The following is a 20,281-nucleotide window of genomic DNA, read 5'->3' on the forward strand; positions in this document are numbered from 1 at the left end:
TTGAGTGTTCACACTCGCTGCTTATGGAACAATGGCAGGGGAAAAAAAAAGTCTGGATATGGTCAGTAGAGGTGAGAATTTTAAAAAATCTTATTACATTTGTTCATTTGTATGTGTGTTGTTTTTTTATTGTTTTTTGTTTGGTTTGTTTTGAGAGGGTCTCTCTCTCTCTCTCTCTCTCTCTCTCTCTCTCTCTCTCTCTCTCTCTCTCCCCCCCCCCTCTCTCTCTCCCTGGTTGTCTTGGAAATAGACCTCTACAGAGATCTGCCTGTGTCTGCCTACTGAGTGCAGAGACTAAAGATGTGCAGCACCACTCCTGGCCTGCGTGCATTGTTGTTTTTTAGTGCGCTGCTTTTGTTTCTTAAAGAGTAGGAAAAGGAACAATAAACTTTCTCCCATAATCCCCAAAGATGGCACTGTGGAAGAGACACCTGCTGCCAACACCAACATTACGGTAGGGCCCTGCGCCTCCAGCTTCATTGTTCCTTCACCTGAGAGCATCTTTTACAGCAATACCTGTCTAGCCACAGACCTGGCTTCATGCCCAAGAAGGTGCCGTGGAAGCCCTACAGCCCTCCCAGGGCCAGGCGGGACTCTTGCCTTTGAGGTCCTCTCTGGCCCATCCCAGATCCTTCTTCAGTTGGCCACCTTATGTGTTCCTGTTTCTCTTGTTGTTCTTAGCTGCACACCACTGTCTATTTATGCATTCGCTTTTCTAATTGGACTATCAATTTACTGTGAGCAGAAACTATGGCCTTTGGGAGTGTGATGTGTTGCAGGCGTGCCTGGGCCTCCTGGTCAGTCTAAGGCCAGTCAGAGCTATGCAGGAGACTATGCCTTTATAGCAAGAAGGAGGAGGAGGAGGGAGGGGGAGGAGAAAAGAAAGTGTTTATCCTTTTAGCCCGGCCCTCCCCCAAAACCCAGTAGAGTAAAAAAAAACAAGGAAGAAGCACTGGGCTGATCATGATTGCAGAAACAACCCAGGCAGCCTTGTTCTACATCACCCTCAGAGGGAATGAGCCAGAGGGTTTTTCTCATCTTCTCAAAATAGTTTCATAAAATGGTCCTCCCCATGGGTGAGCTGGAATTTCTCTTTGTAACCCATGTCCCTAGTCAGGACTGGCTTTTATACATATCTTGTGTTAGTTAGCCAACTAAATTTGGAGAAACCAAGAGAATCTAATACTCATTCATATGTGCAGGGCCTTTGATGGGTGTGGTGTCAGGTACAAAGGAGACAACATGGCCACCGACCTCCCTTATGACTACAAAGTGTGGGAATGCCCCAGATTCTCAGCCACTAAAAGACCAGGCTGCTGAAGAAGGCAGATTTGCCCTGTCAATGCAGGCCATGGAAGGCTATCTCCATCATTGTAGGTGTCATCTGTACCTTTGGCGGTTTGAATAGGAATGGCCCTAATAGACTCATGTGTATGGATGCTAAGCACAGAGACAGGCACTATTAGTAGGCGTGGCCTTGTTGGAGGAAGTGTGCCACCGTAGGGGTGGGCTTGGAGATCTCAGAAGCTCAAGTCAGTTCTCATATTGCTGCCTGAGGATCAAGATGTAGGACTTTCAGCTCCTTCTCCAGCACCGTGTCTGCCTGTGTGCTGCCGTGCTTCCCGCTGTGATGATAATAGACCAAACCTCTAAACTGTAAGCCAGCACCAAATAAATGTTTTCCTTTACAAGAGTTGCTGAGGTCATGGTTATAGCAATAAAACCCCAAGACAGTGCCAGATCAGCTTGTGGGTGGTGCTGTCAGTCCCCTTGAGTACCACATTAGCTTGTGGGTGGTAATGTCAGTCCCCTTGCTGTTATTCAGAGCCCCGAGTGCAGCAATACCTGGAAACGCTGGGCAGGGGGCAAAGGTTGAACATTTATCACACGCAGGGCCACCTGGGATCTGGTGAGCAAATAGCCTTCCATTGGTATGCTTGTACTTCTCCACAGTAAGTCTCCTCCTGTGGTGGGAAGTTTTGGTGTCATTAAAAACTCAGTTTTGTTATGTAAACACATTTATGTTCCAATCCCAGGTGTGGGACATGGGGCTGACTCATTGTCCACAGCACCAACCCATTTGCCTCATGCAGGCTCTGAAAGGGGCTGTTTGTTGCTGCAGATAATTTAATTCTGAGAACTCTGGAGAGGGAATAAATGCCAGAGCCCAGATAAGGCGGGGCTGGGGGTTGAGGGGATGGGAGGGGGCTCTGAGGAAGAAGAAGGCAGCTGCTTCTGGTGCTGTTGATGCAGTGAAGAAGTCGGAGATATCCTGAATTGAAGATTGGACTTGCCCCCAAGGAACTCAACTACCCTAACCAGCAGGAAGTAGCTAAAAGACCTAAGCCCCGTCTCCCAACTAACCTTCTTTCTCTCTTACCTGGTCTTGGAGCGATAAAAGGGAGAAATAGACATGAGAGAACCTCAACAAAATAGTTTTTAAAAGTGGGCCTACACCCTCCTCAAAGCAGTCGGCCCGACTCTGTCTTCCACAGTCAAGGGCTGGACAGTGACACAGAAAACACAACTCAGGGAAGGTTAGGATGGGCTAGAAATGGGTCAAACATACTCTCGGATAGGTTAGGAACACATGAGAGGAGGCATTAGCCCTCTGCGACAGCCTCAGGAAGATTAGCCTGGTGTGCCATCCAGTGTCTTCCAGGGAAATCCAGGGGCTTGGCCCTGCTCCTGCAATGACAGCCCACCCAGTGTCTACTGGGTATTTTGGTAACATGTGATCTCTAAGACATACTGATAATCTTCAACATGTGGTATCTCAAGGTTCAACTAGCCAAGGGGACAATCAACAACTAAGACACAAATGAACATGGCTGAGGGACAGACTTAAGTTTTCCATCTTGGTGCTGAAGTTCCAATCCAAGATTGCATATTCAGGAAGCATTCTACCACTGCTCCACACACACAGCCTCAGTATGGTGTGTGTGTGTGTGTGTGTGTGTGCTGGTGCGTGTGGAGAGAAAAAGAAAATCCTGGATGTCTTCTATCACTCTGCCTTTGACATTTTGGTGGGGCAGGCTGGGTGACCAGAGAGTGAGCTGTCCAGATTTTCCTAGCTCTGCCCTGCTGTGCTGGAGTAATAAACATACATGGCCATTTCTGATTGTTTACTCCGGCTCTGGGGATTTGAACTCAGACATCTGTGCTTGCAGAACAGGCGTGCTTACCTACTGAGTCATCTAACAAGCTGCTCAGTATCATTTCTTAAGCAAAATGGTTTTGTCCATGGAAAAGTTTTTCCTCGTCATTTTGTATGGCTCCTCCCTGCCTTTACTCTCCCCTACTTTACCTTGTGTATGTGGGGGTGGGGTGGGGGTGAGGTAGGGTAATTGTGTCACAGCCTCTCTGCCAGTGGTTTCCAATTCTGTTCCCTCTCAATGGGCTCTGATGGAAAATGACAGATGGTCATGAGGAAGAAGTCAGGGTACCCTCTCACCTTTTCTTGCTCAGTGTCCCTAGAGGGGCTGCAATTTCTCATCTCTAACCTTAGCTCTTCTGGGAAAGACTACTGAGTACACTCTCTGCAAGATGGCTCTGGGTCTGCCCCTTTGTTGTCATGGAAACTGGTGACTTCCCACCATTGCTCATCCTTAATGACTTCACTACCCTATTTAGCTTCTGGTCTTTTCCATTGTCTGTGTTAGCCACTGCTGCATAGATAGACTGTCCTCTATCTGCAGAAGGTTCCCTGTTTTCCCCTGATGGGCAGTGCTTTCTGCCATTTCTGCTGCAGAATGAAGGAGCCCTGTGTGCCCAGTGGCTAACACAGGCCTGTTCGTTCTGAGTCTGCCCTGTGCGACGGAATTGTCCTTGAACAAGACCCGGTCTGCAGAGTTGCCCACAATGAGGCAAGTGTACGCATGGCAGCTACATAACTTCTCTGGCCTTTGCTGAGAACAAGAAACTGTTCAAAGAGATTTGTAGATCAAAAAAACTCATTAGAAAGAGCAGCTAAATCCTGGATTCCATGACCAAAAGATCATATAAGAATCAAGCAAAATTAAAAAAAAAAAAAAAAAGATGGGTTAGCTTGTAAGAAACATGGAAAACATTGCCAGTTTTTAGAGAAAGAAAAGAAAACAAAACCAAAAAATCCCAGGAATACTTCTCTCTTTGACTCATAAGAGGAGAGCAAGGTATTTTTTGTTATCTTAAAAGGTGGAAACCCACGAGTCAGACGGTGATGTCTCCCCTCATGGCCCACTTTACCCCCATGGGACAGCTTATGAGCAGCAGGGACAACTGTGAAGAAACATAGCAACCTTGGGAACTGTTTATAGCAGCGTTGAACAAACACAGGCAACAGAAGCCCCTCCCACCCCATCATAGGCATTTGTGCTGGATGGGCCTGGAGGGGTGGAGGGTTGAGAAGGTGAGGTGCTGTGAAGCTGGGCAGCTCTCATTATGAAGTCACCTCTGGTCCTGGAGCAATGTCTGTGATCAATGCTCTTTCCACTCCTCCTCACTCCTCCCCCTCTTTCCCTCCTCCCCGACCCATCCAGAACTAAGTACATAGTGAAAAGGGACAGACAGGCATCCGTGGCAGAAAACCATCATGGTTTGGGATGCATAGAAAGGACAATAAAGGTAGAACATAATTTTAAGAAGAAAATATAGTTTTCCAGCTACATAATACAGAACTTTAGCAATTCTTATAGTCTATGTAGAGACAGGAACACAGGGGGTTAGTTTTATCTTCGACTATATTTTTATTAAGCCTCTGAGAATTTCATACACATACACAATGGTTTTTTGATCATATATAGCCCCTGCTTCCCCTCCCACTCCCCCTAGAACTCCCCATAATGTCCCTGTCCCAACTTCAGGTGCTTTTTAAAAAACTCACTGGGTCCAACTGTGGCTGCTTGTATGTGTATGGTTGGCATATGGGCAACTTCCAGAAGCCACATCCCTGGAGAAGGGACGATTCTGTTTCCTGCAGCCATCAACTGCCAATAACTCCTGAGCTGGAGAGTGGGTGCCCTTCCCCGTCCTGGCATGGCATGTTGACTGGCTTGATCTTGTGTGGGTCTTGTGCAGACACAGCTGCTGTGAGTTCCACAAGTATGATGGGATTTTACTTTGTTATTGATTGATTGGTTGATTGATTTTATATGGTTTGATTTTCTCTTCATTTCCTTGCCCCTCACCCCAGCACTAGGTATTGGCATATGCTAGCCAAGCGCTCTAGCATCAAATGATATCCTCAACCAAAGATTCATTAATTTAGGTGTTTTGAGAGGGGATTTCCCCCCTTGTAGACTATGCTGGTCTGGAACATGCACTGGCCCTCCTGCCTGTGCCTCTCTGCAATTATAGGCATGGACGACCACCCTGGACTTCAAGGCAAAGGACTTCAAGGCAAGGCCCTGGACTGCAAGGCAAAGTTGCAGCTTGCATTTTCAATACTTTGCAGACACTATCTGGGGTTAGTGGGGTTTCTTTCTTTCTTTCCATAGTCATCAGATGAAGATGCTGAAGCCAGGGGATGCCAATGGTCTGCTTGATCTTTCAAGCCTACGAAGGCAGAGTTGGGCTGGAAGCATCTGAAACCTCAAGTCCAGCACCTCAGTCTCCACTCTAGGGTAGCTTCTAAGTGAGTAAGTTGGTGTCTTATCAGCTACTTGGGAGGAAGGAGATTAATGGAAGTGTGTGAGAACAGAGACAAAAATGGGGGATGAACATGTTCAAAATACATTATGTACATGTATGAAAATGTCACAATAAAACCTATTATTAAGCATGATTAATATACACTAATAGAAAACACTAAGAAAAATGTGGCAGTTTATGAAAGCCAGTGTCCCAACACATAATCTTGCCTACCTGCTCCTTCCATTGGTGAGGGGTGTCTCTTACTTGCCACTAATGAGGTTTCCTGCCCAGAGGACTGACTACGCTCTGCTTTGATTCCCAGGCTGACAGAGACCAGCCACTGGAATATCCTGTTGCCTCGGAAGCACAGCACACAGAACCAGCTGTCTGCAAGTGCTGCAGTGAGAGGACCTACTCAGAGAGCAGGTGTTGGAGTAATACAGTGGCGGATGAAGGGTTTCCCCGCAGTGTCTACCATAGTTTTAAAAAAAAAAACTACCTAGTAAGCATTATATCAGAGGGATCCAGACAGGAGGATCTCAAGTTTGAGGCTAGCCCATGCTACAGAATGTATTTGAAGCTATTCTGAACTACACAGTGAGACTCTATCACAAAAGGAAAGACACAAAAAGGAAGAAGAAGAAGAAGAAGAAGAAGAAGAAGAAGAAGAAGAAGATGATGATGATCATCACTGGCTGGGTTAGAAATAGCCCCATAATAAACTCTCCTTTGGAACTCAGAAATGAGAAAATGAGCTTATCTTTCTCCTCTTCCTCTTCCAAATTTACTTATTTCCTAGTTCTAAGTAACCTCTGTGATTTAAAAAAAAAAATTATCCTGCAAAAAGACTCAATTAGTGCATCCTCTTTGAGGGTTACATTTTTTTCCAATTCAATCCGTTTCTGGAGGGGGCTTGTACAGGGACAGCTGATCCCTGCTCAGGTGACCAGTATGGTGCAGTCCAGCAGCTGGACCGCGCAGACGCCTGGATACACACTGAAATGTGTATCTCCAGATGCAGTCTATGCTACCACCACTAGCCATTTGTTTGTTCATTTGGTATCTTCTGTACACCAAGCTTGGGGTCACAGAACCTCATGAAAATTTAAATTCTTTATGGTCAAAGCTTTCTCCAAAGCGCATAGAGGATCATAGCTAGTTATTCATTTAGTACCTGGTACTTCTGTCTAGCCCCATGAATTGCTTTTTATGAATGGTTTTATGGTTCTTCTATCAGAGTATGGTCCTCTATAGGATGAGCATTTTATTATTTTTGAATCTTTAGCGTATACTCAATACATTGCCCTAAGTCTATCAGTTTCTCAACAAACGGGTTTATTGATTTCAGTACCATGTCCTTCTATTGATTCAAAACAAGGGGCTATGACTCCAGAAGTGAAAATTGGTGCCTTTGGATTGAGACAAATTTATCATGTTTGGATATGTTAAAGCATACCCAAGACAGGACACAAGTGACAGATTAGTGAGGGTTCAGGTAAGTATCTGAGGAAATCTGGCTGTGTGCTTGTTCAGCCTAGGGTATGCTCCATAAGTGAATGAACACTCAGGCAGTCACTAGAGTAAAATGCACACTGCTTAGCGAGGCATGATGGGTACAGTAATGGCAGTAATTAGGTGTTGTTCCTCCTGAGGATATACAAGGATAATACAAGCGCAGCTGTCGCTAAGCACTGACCTGAGTAGAGTTTGGCCTGTGTGTTGAGTAAGGAAAAGGACTATCTTTCTAAGAAGGGGGACGAAAATGAAAGCAGCCAAGTATGACAATTTTTAACTGTCAATTTGACATGACCTAGAAGCGTCTGGGAGTAGTCCTCACTGACGAATTGCCTAGATTAGGGTGTCTCTGGGGGTAATTGTCTTGGCTAATTGATGTGCTAAGCCACAGCCCACTGTGGGCAGCACCATTCCCTAGGCAGAGAGAGGATCCTGCACTGTATCAGATAGGAGTAAGTAAGCAAGCAGGCTTGTATGTGTTATTTGATTGTATATTTAACAAGACTAGATATTGAGCTCCTGCCACTGTAACTTTTCTAATATGATGGCTTGTAACATGGAATTATAAGATTAATAAATCGAGAGAGGATCTTTTCACTCCTAAGTTGATATTTTTCAAGCTGTTTTATCATAGCATGAAATGAAATGAGAATACGGTGCTGGTTAGTTATTGTCATCTTGACCTAAAGTTAAACATACTTAGGAAGACTTCTTTCTTTCTTTCTTTCTTCCTTCCTTCCTTCCTTCCTTTCTTTCTTTCTTTCTTTCTCTTTCTTCTTTTTCTTGTTCTGTTCTCCTTCTTGTTCTTCTTCCTCCTTCTCTTCTTCCTCCTCCACTTCCTCCTCCTCCTCCTCCTCTTCTTCTTCTCCTTGTTTTTTTTTTCTTTGTTTTGTTTTTTTTGAGACAGGGTTTCTTTGTGTAGCCTCGACTATCTTGGACTTGCTTTGTAGACCAGGCTGCCCTTGAACTCACAGAGATCCACCTGCCTGTGCCTCCCTGAAGGAATAGATGCAGGGCCATTATGAGTTTGAGGCCAGCTTGGGAACAAAGTGAGACTTTGCCTCAAAACCATCCAAACAACAAAGTAGATTGACCGATAAGTTTTCATTTGGAGGTGAATGTGATGTTATATATAAGAACAAGGAGATGATATCTTGATGCCCAGGGCACTATAGCAGCCACATATTTTTCCCAACTCTGGTGGTATGCACTTAGGGTTTTCTTAGGGAGAAAGTCTTTTGTTCTTTGAAGCTAAGCCTGACAGTAGGTTCCTATGCTGAGTGCTGAGAATTTGGCTGGTATAACTCTTTGCAGATCATTCCAGTTGTTCTTCAATGTGACCTCTGATCTCACTTCCCTCCTATAGCTGTCTTGTTCAATGTATTTTCCAATGTTTTTCCTATAGACTTTCCCCTGGTGGGAGCTGTTGGGGCTTGGCAGCTGTTGGCTTTAAGAGTTTTCCTAAGACACTGTACCAGAGTCTGGGGAGAAGGGGACAGCCCTTGGTTCCTCCTCAGGGATTTGTAGTTGAGTCAACAAAACTTGGACATAAAGCAAGGGAAAGGTGATAATGAGAGCCCTGGTGGGTTTAGAGACTGTTTAGAATACCCCTGGACATAGGAGGGATAGAAAGGAAAAATGGGGTCAGAAACAACCCAGAAATGAGACTAGAGGGGGTGGAGAGGGGAGCAGATGACTGGGATGAAAGGTCACACATGGAAGCTACTGGAAATAAATTTGAGTTACAGATATGCAACAAGAGACTCCATAATCCTCTTTTAAGAACACTATTCACAGCTGGGTTTGGCAGCTCACACATGTAGTAATCTGGACACTCTGGGAAGCAGAGGCAGGTGGATTGCTGTGAGTTTGAGGCCAGCCTGCTCTACAAGTAAGTCATAGCCAAGGAGGCTACACAGAGAAACCCTGTCTTGAAAAGAAAAAAACTTACTACACATAAACCGTGGCCTGTTGTAATATAGGACCTGAATCAACAATTCCCAACCAAATTGGAATTCGAAGACACTGTAACTTTGGCTTGATTTCACAACGTCCCACTTTTCCTTCTCTATATCTCCCAAGAGCTCATCAGAATGGTGTCTGGGTCTGAGACACACCCAGTTTCCCTTCTTGTGGCTCTGAATATTTCTAGAGTTGCCAGCTCCAAGATCATGTACTTGAGGTTAAAGGTTCCATGAATACACTTGTGTGTTATACTCAATATGCTGTATGGCCGGGTCCACCTGGAGATTTGGCAGAAAGGAAGCATACCCAAAGATGTCACCACAGCGTACCCTGTGCCCACCATCTCTCTTGTAGCACAGTGTGGGCGCATCGAGGAAATGTGTGATGGTTAGATCCAACACTCTCCCTCAAGAAGATCCATTTGAGCTGGGCATGGTGGTGCATGCCTTTAATCCCAGCACTCAGGAGTCAGAGGCAGGCGAATCATTGAGAGTTCGAGGCCAGCCTGGTCTATAAAGTGAGTCCAGGACAGCCAAGGCTACACAGAGAAACCCTGTCTTCACAGTGAGTCAGATTTAGCTGTGTGAATCTAGCACAGGGGACAGATTCAAAAGGATCTTAACATCAGCTCATGGTAAGCCGTGGAAGAAAATGGCCAAGTAGCACGGTCAAGTAGCACCCTCAGCTAAGTTGTGGAGTGATCGACTAGATGATGCCAAAATTAACATCGATCCACACCCACAGAATCAGCCAAGATGGTTCACTTGCTTTGATTTTAAGAGTGGCATACAGAAACAGAACAATGCGATTAGAAAATAAAATGAGCTGCAGAAAGCTGGGCCTGGTGGTACCCACCTGTAATTCTAGCACTTGAAGCGGAGGCAGGGGGATTAGGAGTTTGAGGTGAGCCTGGGGAATATAACCAGACCTTATCCTACAAAACAGAGGTGGAGGAGAAGGGAAAGAGAGTGAAGAGACCAAAGTAGCAGCAGAAAAGATAGTAAATCAGTAAAGGGCTCGCCATGAAGGCGTGAGGACCTTCCTGAGTTCCAGCTCTGCTCTAGTGCCCTATTAAAGAGAAAAAGGCGGGGGTGGGGGGAGGAGGGGGGAGAGCAGAGAGTGGGAGGAGGAGAAAAGAGAAACAGCTCAAAAACAGTAAGGTGGAGAGCGATGGAGGAAGACAAAACTACGATGATCTCTGGTCTCCTCATGCAAACATGCACACATAATGTTGGGGGAGGGGAGAGACCGGGGTGAGTGGGCGGTGGGGTACAGCAGGACCAGCAGCAGAAGAGGAGAAGGTGAGGGGAGAAGAAGAGCCCTAGAGAAAATGGACCAATTTCAGTTCTCCGGGGGCGGGGGGTGGAAATAACGGGCAGAAGTCTGATTTGATGGAGTGTCTTAAGGGCACGTGAGTGCTTGTAAGTGGAGAAGGGCTTCTCAGTCCTGGCTGGGCTTCAACAAGAAGCAGCTTTCCTTTCCAGGGGCAGATGTATGTACTTTCTATTCCCCAGTGCCAGAGATCAAGTGCAGGGCCTTGGCTATCCCAGGCAAAGTCTCCACCACTCACCGGCCGCAGCCCAGCCCCTGTCCATTCCACTCTAAGGAGCACTGACGGTCTCTGATCTACCGAGGTTCTTCCTGAGGGAACCGATGTATTCTCTTCTTTTTGAAACATTCAAGCTACGGACAAGCACATTATGGGAGGGAAAGAAAAGAGGTGGTGTGGAGCACAACACTTGAAGATCTGGCAGGTCAGGCTCCGTTGCTCCGTTAGAACCAAAAGGGGGGTTTACCTTAGTGTCTACAGAAGCCAGTCTTTGCCCCACCTACGCATGCGCTGAGCCCATGTGGCCCACAACCGCCTGTCTATGTCCTCCTTTGGTTGTCACAACAGCCCCATGAGGAGTCAGGGTGCCACCTGATGTTCGGGGGTTACTCAGTGTCTCAGGTTCATCCACGGGGAGGGATGGAAGTGGCTTAGAGCACTGGAGTCAGTTTCTGGGTGCCCTGAGCTAACCCCGCAGGAGAGCCTGTACCTCCACTGCAGTCGGCAGCTGTTTGAAGCGCTGGGAATGGACCGCAGGGCCTGGTGTGTGCTAGACAGCCTCTCTCGCAGCGAGCCACGTCCCCAGCCCTTCCACTCCAGCTGTCATCTCCTTGTCATCTCTGACTCACTGTGCTCTAGGGAGGCAGGAAGGAGGTGCTGTAGGCCTTTACTTGATATGTTTCTCTGTGTATTTTTTAAGCCTCATTAAAGTTTAATTGCTAACTATAAATATATTTATAGTCTACAACGAGATGTTTTGATCTATGTGCACACTGAAATGATTAATCAAGCTAATTAATTTGTCCACTGACTCAGACGCTTACTTCATTATTGTGGTGAGAACATTTGGGCCCTACTCAGAATCATTTTAAACAACGTGGCACGTTATTATTGCCAGTAGTTGCCAATACAATCAGCCTCTGGAACTTAGTCCTCCTATGAGTTTTTTTTTGTCCTTGACCAATGTCTTTCCAGTCCTCACTGGCTTGATGTCCCAGTGGCCATCTGTTTCTGGGAGGTCCACTCCTTAAAATGCCACTTATAAGACAGCGTATGTGAGAGCTGGAGTAGATGCCTTGGCAGTTAAGAGCTTAAGATCACTTCCTGCTGTTGCAGAAGGCCCAGGTTCAGCTCTCAGCACCCAGCAACTACTTTAACTCCATTTCCTGAGAATCTGATGTCTTCTTCCAGACCCCGTGGGCACTAGCATGCATGTGGTGCACATAAATTCAAGCTGGCATCCAAATAAACATATATATATATTAATCTTTAAAAAGAAAGAAAGAGCACATGGTTTGGGGGAGGAGTGATAAAATGGCTCAGGGGGTAAAAGTTCTTCACCATGAGGCCTAACAACCTGAGTTCACAAGTTGTTTCTGACGTACACACACACACACACACACACACACACACACACACACACAGAGCAAATAAATAAATAAATAAATAAGTGCAACAAAATACAACTCAGAAGCCTGAAGTGATGGCTCAAATCTGTAATACCAGAACTCAGGGACTGGGGCAGGAGGATTGACTCAAGGTTAAGACATCCTGGCTATACAGCAAGACCTTATCTCTAAGTAAAAAAAGAACAAATATGTAGAAAGTAAGGGAGAAAGGAAGGAAGGAAGGAGAGAAGGAGAGAAGGAGGGAAGGAGGGAAGCAGGGAAGGAAAGGAATGTGGTATTTGTTTTTCTGTATCTGGTTTACACCATGTAGTGTCCTCCGGGCTTATCCATGTTGTCTCAGGGATTGCATTCTATGTATCCTTTATATATCTTAAAGCTTATGGCTGAGCTGGGCTCTGTAGTGTCTGCTTGTAAGCCAGGGTTCCACTGGTTCAACCTGGGCTAAACAATGAGAGGAGAGCCTGTCTTGAAGAAGGAGGAGGAGGAGGAGGAGGAGGAAGAAGAAGAAGAGAAGGAGGAGGAGGAAGAGGAAGAAGAAGAAGAAGAAGAAGGAGAAGAAGAAGGGAAAAAAGAAGAAGAGGAAAGTAAACATTTTTAGGGAAGAACATTTCCCAGGCCACAACGATGAGTGCTCAAGGCCATGGCTTGGAGCAGTAGGCCACGGTGCTGGGCTCCCAGGATTCAGCTTGGAGCATTAGGGTCTTGGAAGGTAAAAGGTCTTGGGCCACCTCCTGGCTCTGTCTTAGGATCTATTTCGTATTGTGAGCTAGAAATTAAATTTGTTATTAATTTGTTTACCACTGCTGTGCTCCAGAAAAAACTCAAGGCAGAAATCAATTCTTAGTTTCAAGCAAGCCAGTGCCCCTACCATCCAGGCCACCAAAGGGATTCTGTGTGTGTGTACAGTCACTAACAGGCTGCTGCAGTTAACTTAGCCCTCATCCAATTTTAGAAATAATCAGACAAGTTGAGTGCAAAAGTGACACACTCGCATTCTTGCTCTGGTAGTCACAGGGAAGCATGACATCATTTACTTTTGTCATCGGTTTGACCAAGTGTCTAAGAAGAAACAACTTAGGGAGGAAGGGTTTACTTTGGCTTGTAGTCAGATGATGAAGTCCACCAGGGTATGGGAGGCATTGGGAATTTCAGTCTTCTGAACCCCAGCCCATGGCAAAGTATGGCCCATGTTCACCATGGGTTTTTTGTTTTTGTTTTTGTTTTTTTCACCATGGGTTTTATTGTTAACCCCCCCCCCTAGAAACACCACACAGTCATAACCAGAGCTGTGTCTCATTAGTGCACTTGGTCTGTCTCTGTCTCTGTCTCTGTCTCTCTGTCTTTCTGTCTCTGTCTCTCTCCTTCCTTTCTTTTTTGTTTGTTTGTTTGGTTGGTTTGGTTTTTGTGTTACAGAGTTTCTCTGAGTAACCTTGGCTGTCCTGGACTCATTTTGTAGACCAGGCTGGCCTCAAACTCATGGAGATCCACCTGCCTCTGCCTCCCTGAGTGCTGAGATTACAGATGTATGCCACCATGCCTGGCCGCTCAGAGTTTCTTAATCGAATCCAGATGACTCCTGACATTCGCCATCACAGGTGTCCTTATTCTTCCAAATGAGGGAAGTTTCCAGATGGAGGTCAGTATGGGAAAGAAGACATGGCATTAACAGAGCAATGTCATGCCTGCTCGGACAGTGTCCCTCAGCCAGAGACAAATGGTATACTAAGCAGTGGTGTATTGGCTTCCTGGAAGGTTCCAGAAAACAAATCTGAGTGTGTGGGCTTTTTGTTAAGGCATCTCTGAGCAGGGACCACAGCACTTTGTTTCTAACTCCTGATGTGAGCTCTCATTCAGGAGAAAATCTCTTGAAACATGAGAGCATCGATCCTGGGGCCATTCACCTCAGCACCTCTTGTTCTGGCTGAAGAATCTGCACGTGGAGCCACTAAAAGCCACCAGATCAGGGTTAGAGTCTTCACAGCTTAACAAAGTGACATATGGAAAAAAAACAGAAATGATGGGTAGGGAGAAAGGATAGAAAGGCCTGGAAAAGAGGCATAGTATTCAATCGACATCACAGAACAGCAGTGTGCATGCACACACCACTTTGTGAGGCTCAGGTAATTTTCACAGACACCTGGAAGCCCAGCTGTGGACATAGGAAGAAGAGCAGAGAATCCCAACCCCTAACAGGCATGCTGTCTTAGGGAAGGCAAAGGGCTGTGCTGGGACCCCTGGGAGCTTTCCATCTTCACAGATCCTTAGTTCTTGCAATCAGACAGGGAAAGCCTAGCTCGAGTTCCAGTTTACAGCTGACTATTTGCCCAAAACTAGTATGAAGACCAGTGTTTATATTGTAGGATTTCTTCTAGTAAAAGAAAGTCTAGTAAAAGAAAATCTATAACCCCTCCCCCACCCGCTTAGCACAATGCCAGTGTATACATATCTGCTCAGGACATATTAGATAAGGGCAGATCCAGCTATAAATGCTACCCACACAGTGATACCAGATGAGATTAAGGGACATCATTGGTAGAGCCCAGAGGCAACAGGAGCCATGGTACTCACCCTCAGGTGAGATCTCTCCATCTGTCTCAACCCCTGCACATTGTTTCCAGAGTGATGAGCATGCCGCTTACGCTCACCTTGCTGACAGGGATGTGTGGGAGGAAACCTCCAATCCAGGGGCAATTTCACCTGACTAGAAAATGTAAGAACAGAAAAACCTATCTCATAACAAGGTACATGTTCAGACGTAGTAGCCACCCTGAGACCCACATTGTAGCCCCACCTGTCAATTAGCTACAAAAGTAAATTAAAATGGGGAAATGGGTCCCAACGAGTCTCTTTCAGCCAGCTGGAAACCGTCTCTCCCAGGGTACCGTGGCTCGCTCCCTCATGGCCACATCCCCATCTCCACAAAGAAAGTCACCACGTCCCAGGGGCCAGAGCAATTCTCTGCGAGCTTCTAAGTCTTTCTCAGGCATAGTTCATTTCAAAGTACTGATTTGATAGTTTCTATCAAAATGGCCACATCCCTCCTGTTCTCTCTTTGTGTCTAAGACAATCATAGGTTAGGGTGTTGGGAGAGAGCATCGAAGCAGAGGGAAGTGGAGGGCAGAGATGGAGGGAATTCCAAAGGCCTTGCAGTAGCTGGCATGCAGTCCAGTTGGCAGGGCGCATACTCAGTCCTCACAAGGCCGGGGCCCCATCCCAGCACCAGACAAACCAACAAGTGGCTTGTAGAGACAAAGAGGGGAAATGTTCCCTTCCATACACTGACCGTGTGGAATGCTTATTTTCTGGTTCCAGCAATTAGGCTTTCTATACCTGTGATTTTCTAACTCCAACACGGACTATCGGCAACTATATAACAATGTGAGCCTTGAGCCAAATTAATAATCTGTCCTACAATAAGGCAAGCCATGCTGCCTGCTGACAGCAGGCTAGGGAAGGGGCCAAGCCCAGTCTGATGCCAGACTTTGGCCTTCAGAAGGGGCCTGCCAGCTGGCCATATGTGCACACAGGTCACTCATATGCAGAGCATAAAGCATAGAGCTGGGAGCCATGGAGGAGCAGGGCCATCATTCATGTGAAATATGATTTAGTTCCGAGTCGTCACCTTCAGCCATTTTTACGTGATCTGATGTTCTGCCCTGAAAATATCTGTGGGAGGGCAAGAGACAAGAATGGCTTTGTGCTGACTCTGTCCAGTTATGTGGCTCTGTCAGGGTATCAGTTAGCTAACATGTCCTTGTGACGCTGGGCCACCTAGATTTAATATCCTAGCTGGAGGTTTGTGAGACCCTCTGTGTTGCAGATCACAGTCTGCAGATCAGTTGTTCAGGAATGGCTCAGCTGAGGGACCCATGTGAGGCAAGAACAGGCCAAGTTCATCTGCAGACACTGCACATGCATGTAAGGCTGCAGGGTTCCAGGAGCACTGACGGCAGGAAGGCCCGTCATAAGGATATTGTGTGGACCTGCAGCTGCTAAAGACACTCACATGGAGAGGGCAGCACATGATCCCTGGATGCACCTACCTACCTGATTGTTGTAGTGACATTTTTGGAATTTTTGGCTTCTTTGAAAAACAAACAAATCTTATAAGAAAGTACTTCTGTTTTAATGTCAGGTGTGGGGAATATATGGCTGCTTTGCAGCAACTGGCTATGATTTGCCTCGTGCTATAGCAGAGGTGTGGTTTTGCCAGCTGCAGCTAGTTTCTGTGATTGTGTGAGGTTTGGATTCTGGAGCTTTTCAGGGAATATATAAATGGCAGGGTTGGTGGTTGCTGATTGTTCAGGGGGCTTGGTTGTGGTTTTTTGTAGTTGTGCTCAAAGAGGAAACAAAAGGAAAGAAATTACAGTTCTAATTGAGCTGGGAAGATTGAACTGAGATGGAGGTGACACCGTCCCTTGCTCTGGGGGCCCAGACAGAATGAAAAGGAGAAAGCAAGCAGGGAAGAATCTATAGCTCCCTGCTCCCTGGCTGCGAGCACACTGCGTTCTTCTGCTCCTGCCCACAGGGGACTGTGTCCCCTGAAACTGTGAGCTCAATGAAATACTTTTTCTTAAAGACGCTTTTGTTGAGTATTTGATTGCAGCAAGGGGATATGGTAACAAGCACTTGTAGCACAGCACGCATTGCCAGCGTACACCACATGTGTACCTTACCTCACTACAAGCACTACATACACTCTGACACATGTCCCCTATACCTCCAACCTGAAGCTGACTTTGAGGGCACTCAGGTGCTGCACACGTTTGATCCATTTCCTACATGGCCCCATTCAGTGAGCAGCAATATGGATGCCTCAGCGAGGACGTGTTTTCCCAGGAACTCCAGCGTGAACTGCCTGTTCACTACAGAAACTGTGACAAGCCACTTCTGCCACCCTGGAGCGAGGGAGCAGGAATAAGCAGAGGTCTGTCTCCTCAAGTCCCAGTCAGGTGACAGCAACTGTCTTACAGGGAAACAGAATGTCTGGGGTGACTCAAGAAGATTGGAAAGGCAACGCGATGACACCAGTAATTAACAATCACCTTCCGGGAGGGCAAGCTTTTGTTGTTTAAGATTTATTTTTTAATCATGTGCATGTATAGGTTGTGTGTGTGTGAACGTATGTATGAGTGTGTGTGTGTGTGTGTGTGTGTGTGTGTGTGTGTGTGTGTGTGTGTGTGTGTCTCGGGGTCGGGGAGGTTGCTCAAGTAAGATTCCCTGCAGCTGGGTTTAGTAGTGGCTGTGAGCTGCCTGATGTGGGTGCCAGAAACTCTTCCTTTGGAAGAGTAATATGCATGCTTCCCCTCTTAGCGATCTCTCCAGAACTCAGCGGATGGTTAGCTTCAGCGGCCAGCACGACACAACACTAAACTACTGGGACAGAGAAGCTCAGTAAACGGTTGTCTATCTTGGGGTCCCTGGGCACGTCTGAGAGAGATTGTCTTGAGTTAATTAATACTGGAAGGTCCAACCCACTGTGGATGGTGTGATTTTATAAGGGTGGAAAAGTAGAGCTAAGAGCAAACAAGCAAGCAGCGCGCGCGCATTCACTTCTCTCCTGTCTGGAGTGTGGGTGTCATGTGACCAGCTGCTTCGAGCTCCTGAGACTGTGGCTTCCTCACAGGGACAATCTCTAACCTGGAAGAGTGAACTACCATAAAACCTTTTCTCCACAAGTGACCTTTTACCAGGATATTTTATCAAAACAACTGAAATGAGACAAAGAGGCCTTCCTTTGTTGTTTTGGTTATTGGCTAGGTCCTTCACAGGCCAGGCGCTTTACTGGATGTGTGCTGTAGAACTGGCCACCAGCCCTTGGCCACTCACAGACAGGGAATTGGAGGCACGGTGTGCCCAGGCAGCCTGCCTATGGGGCGGCATGCACAGTGCGGTACGGCTGGCACAGCTGTGTCCAGGTCCAGCGGCCCCATGTGCTACCTCTGAGATGTCCTCCGTTGCATGGAAAGGCTTCTGTTGCCCTTGAAGAAAAGATCTAGAGGAAAGTGTTCCAGTAAAAATCTAGGGGGCAAGACAACACAGACGAAAGTGGAACAAAATTTGTTTCTAATTAAATCTGACACAAACGCTTAAATTGTATTATTATCTGCCGAGTTGCAAAACAACAACAAAATACTTCAATATGTCAGCCACAACCACCAACCTCTCAGAGAATTCACAAAATGCAGATTCTGTCTATAGACATTGATGTGCATTCGCTTCGTGCTCTGGCCTGGTCAGTACCAGGGAGCCGGCACTCTCCCCCAAGGCGTGTTCTGATCTGAGAGATCTGTCTCCTGGAGACTCTCCTGCTTTGTTCAAGGAAACTACCCATGAATGGTTTACATGGACCCGCACCACTGTGGCGACAACCTGGCAACACCGGCCTCCACTGTAGCAGTCTCACTGCTGTTTCCTGTCTACAGGGAGGGCCCTGATGCTCTAGTGAGACAACGCACTGATGTGCTAAGTTAGATATCAGTGGCCGAGTCTGGGGCTAAGGTCACACACAGGCTCAGTGGACACCACTTGCTTTCAGTTTGTGGCGAGTGGTAAGACGTTTCCTGGAGACAGCTCTGCAAAGCCAAACTCTTTCTTTAAGGAAATTTAAATTAATGAGAATAAAAACAAAGTCACTGAGGTAAGGATATCTAAGAAGAGACAGCTGGACCAGCTCATTCCTGATGGGCGTGCATCCATATAACCTTCCTCACAGGGCTACTTTAAGACAGTCTACAGGGACCTTGTTCTGGTGTAAATACTCCCACTAAAAGTCACATTGAGGTTGAGCAGCCACGGCGAGCTCTTAGGGAGTTGGTCTAGATACTTAGGAGGTCCTTGGGTCATGGGGAAAGAACCCTCAAAGTGAGTTGGTACACTCTGTGGAATTCCAAGGGAATGGCTTTGCTACCATAGTGAGTTCTCTCTGGGAAGACCACTCTGTTTCCCCAGGTGACATCCTCTGTTATGCGATGGAGCAAGAAGGCAGTCCAAGGGGTTGTGGAAATGGCTCGGGAAGAAGTGTTTGCTGCACAAGCACGAGAGCCTGAGCACAAATCCTCAGCACCCACACATGCCGGACACAGTGGCGTATGCCTGAAACCCAGCATCCTGGAGCAGAGGCCAGCAGATCTCAGGGCCCCGCTGGCCAGGCTATCTGGTTAAAACTGCAAACTCTGGATTCAGGGAGAGTCTGTCCCCAAAAACCATGGTGGAGAAGTGATTGAGGAGAAGATACTAATGACAATAAATGCCCCCACTGCACACATACACTAGCGCGCGCGCGCGTGCACACACACACACACACACACACACACACAGACCATTCTCAGATCATTCTCAGATGTCACCCTTTGGTCTTGAACTTTCCAGCCTTTGGAGCAATGATCTTTGTAAACCTTTATTCATTATAAATTGCTTAGCACATGACGTTCAGTCATAGCAACAGAAAGCAGACTAAGACAGATTAGTTCCTTTTTAAAACTTGAGCTCAAGTGTGGAGACAAACTCCCTCCATTTGTTCCCCACACTGTAGTCATCACAGCACTGGGACACTTTACTAAAGGTCAGTGGTCAACAAGAGAAAGGAAGAAAGTAACCACCATGCAATTCAGATGGCCTCTGGCCATTGTCATTTCATTTCCTGGGACATCTGTCTATTTATCCTGCCTTCTGCCTGCCTCCAAGGGGCTCAGGTAATTTCAGCCTGGAACACTTTCAGTTAAAGCCCAAACTCATGGGACGGCAAAGAGGAGAGACACAGTACCGTCCCCCAGTGTCCGGCTGTCAGCAGGGGACCTCCGGGGCCATGCTTCTGCCCTGTCTATCTTCTCCTGGTGCTTCAGGTCAACCCTGGGTTCCCACTCTTGCTGGGTGAGTGTTCTACCACTGAGCTGCTTTTGCCCTGCTGCTTTGCTCCCTTCTGCAGTTTTCTCTCCACTCGTGCACGCTGTTGCCCAAGGGTGCGAACAGCGAGATCAGCCTCGCCTCGAAATGGCGACCGTACCTCTGTTTAGGTTGGGGTGGTTTTCATAGGCAACTTTCCCAATGGGTTGAGTTTCCTTACTACTGAGAATCCACAGCGCAGAAGCAGTAATCGCACTGCCTGCAGAAGTTTTAACCTTGGTTTTATGGTCCTCACTGCAGAGCATGGTACCATGATACCCTGTGTATGTGTGGAGGTGCCAAAGGGGCCCCTTGCACCCTGGGTGTTCGTTGATGGCATATTACT

This window comes from Acomys minous (genome assembly GCF_964271855.1).
Source record: "Acomys minous genome assembly, chromosome: 5".
NCBI lineage: Eukaryota > Metazoa > Chordata > Mammalia > Rodentia > Muridae > Acomys > Acomys minous.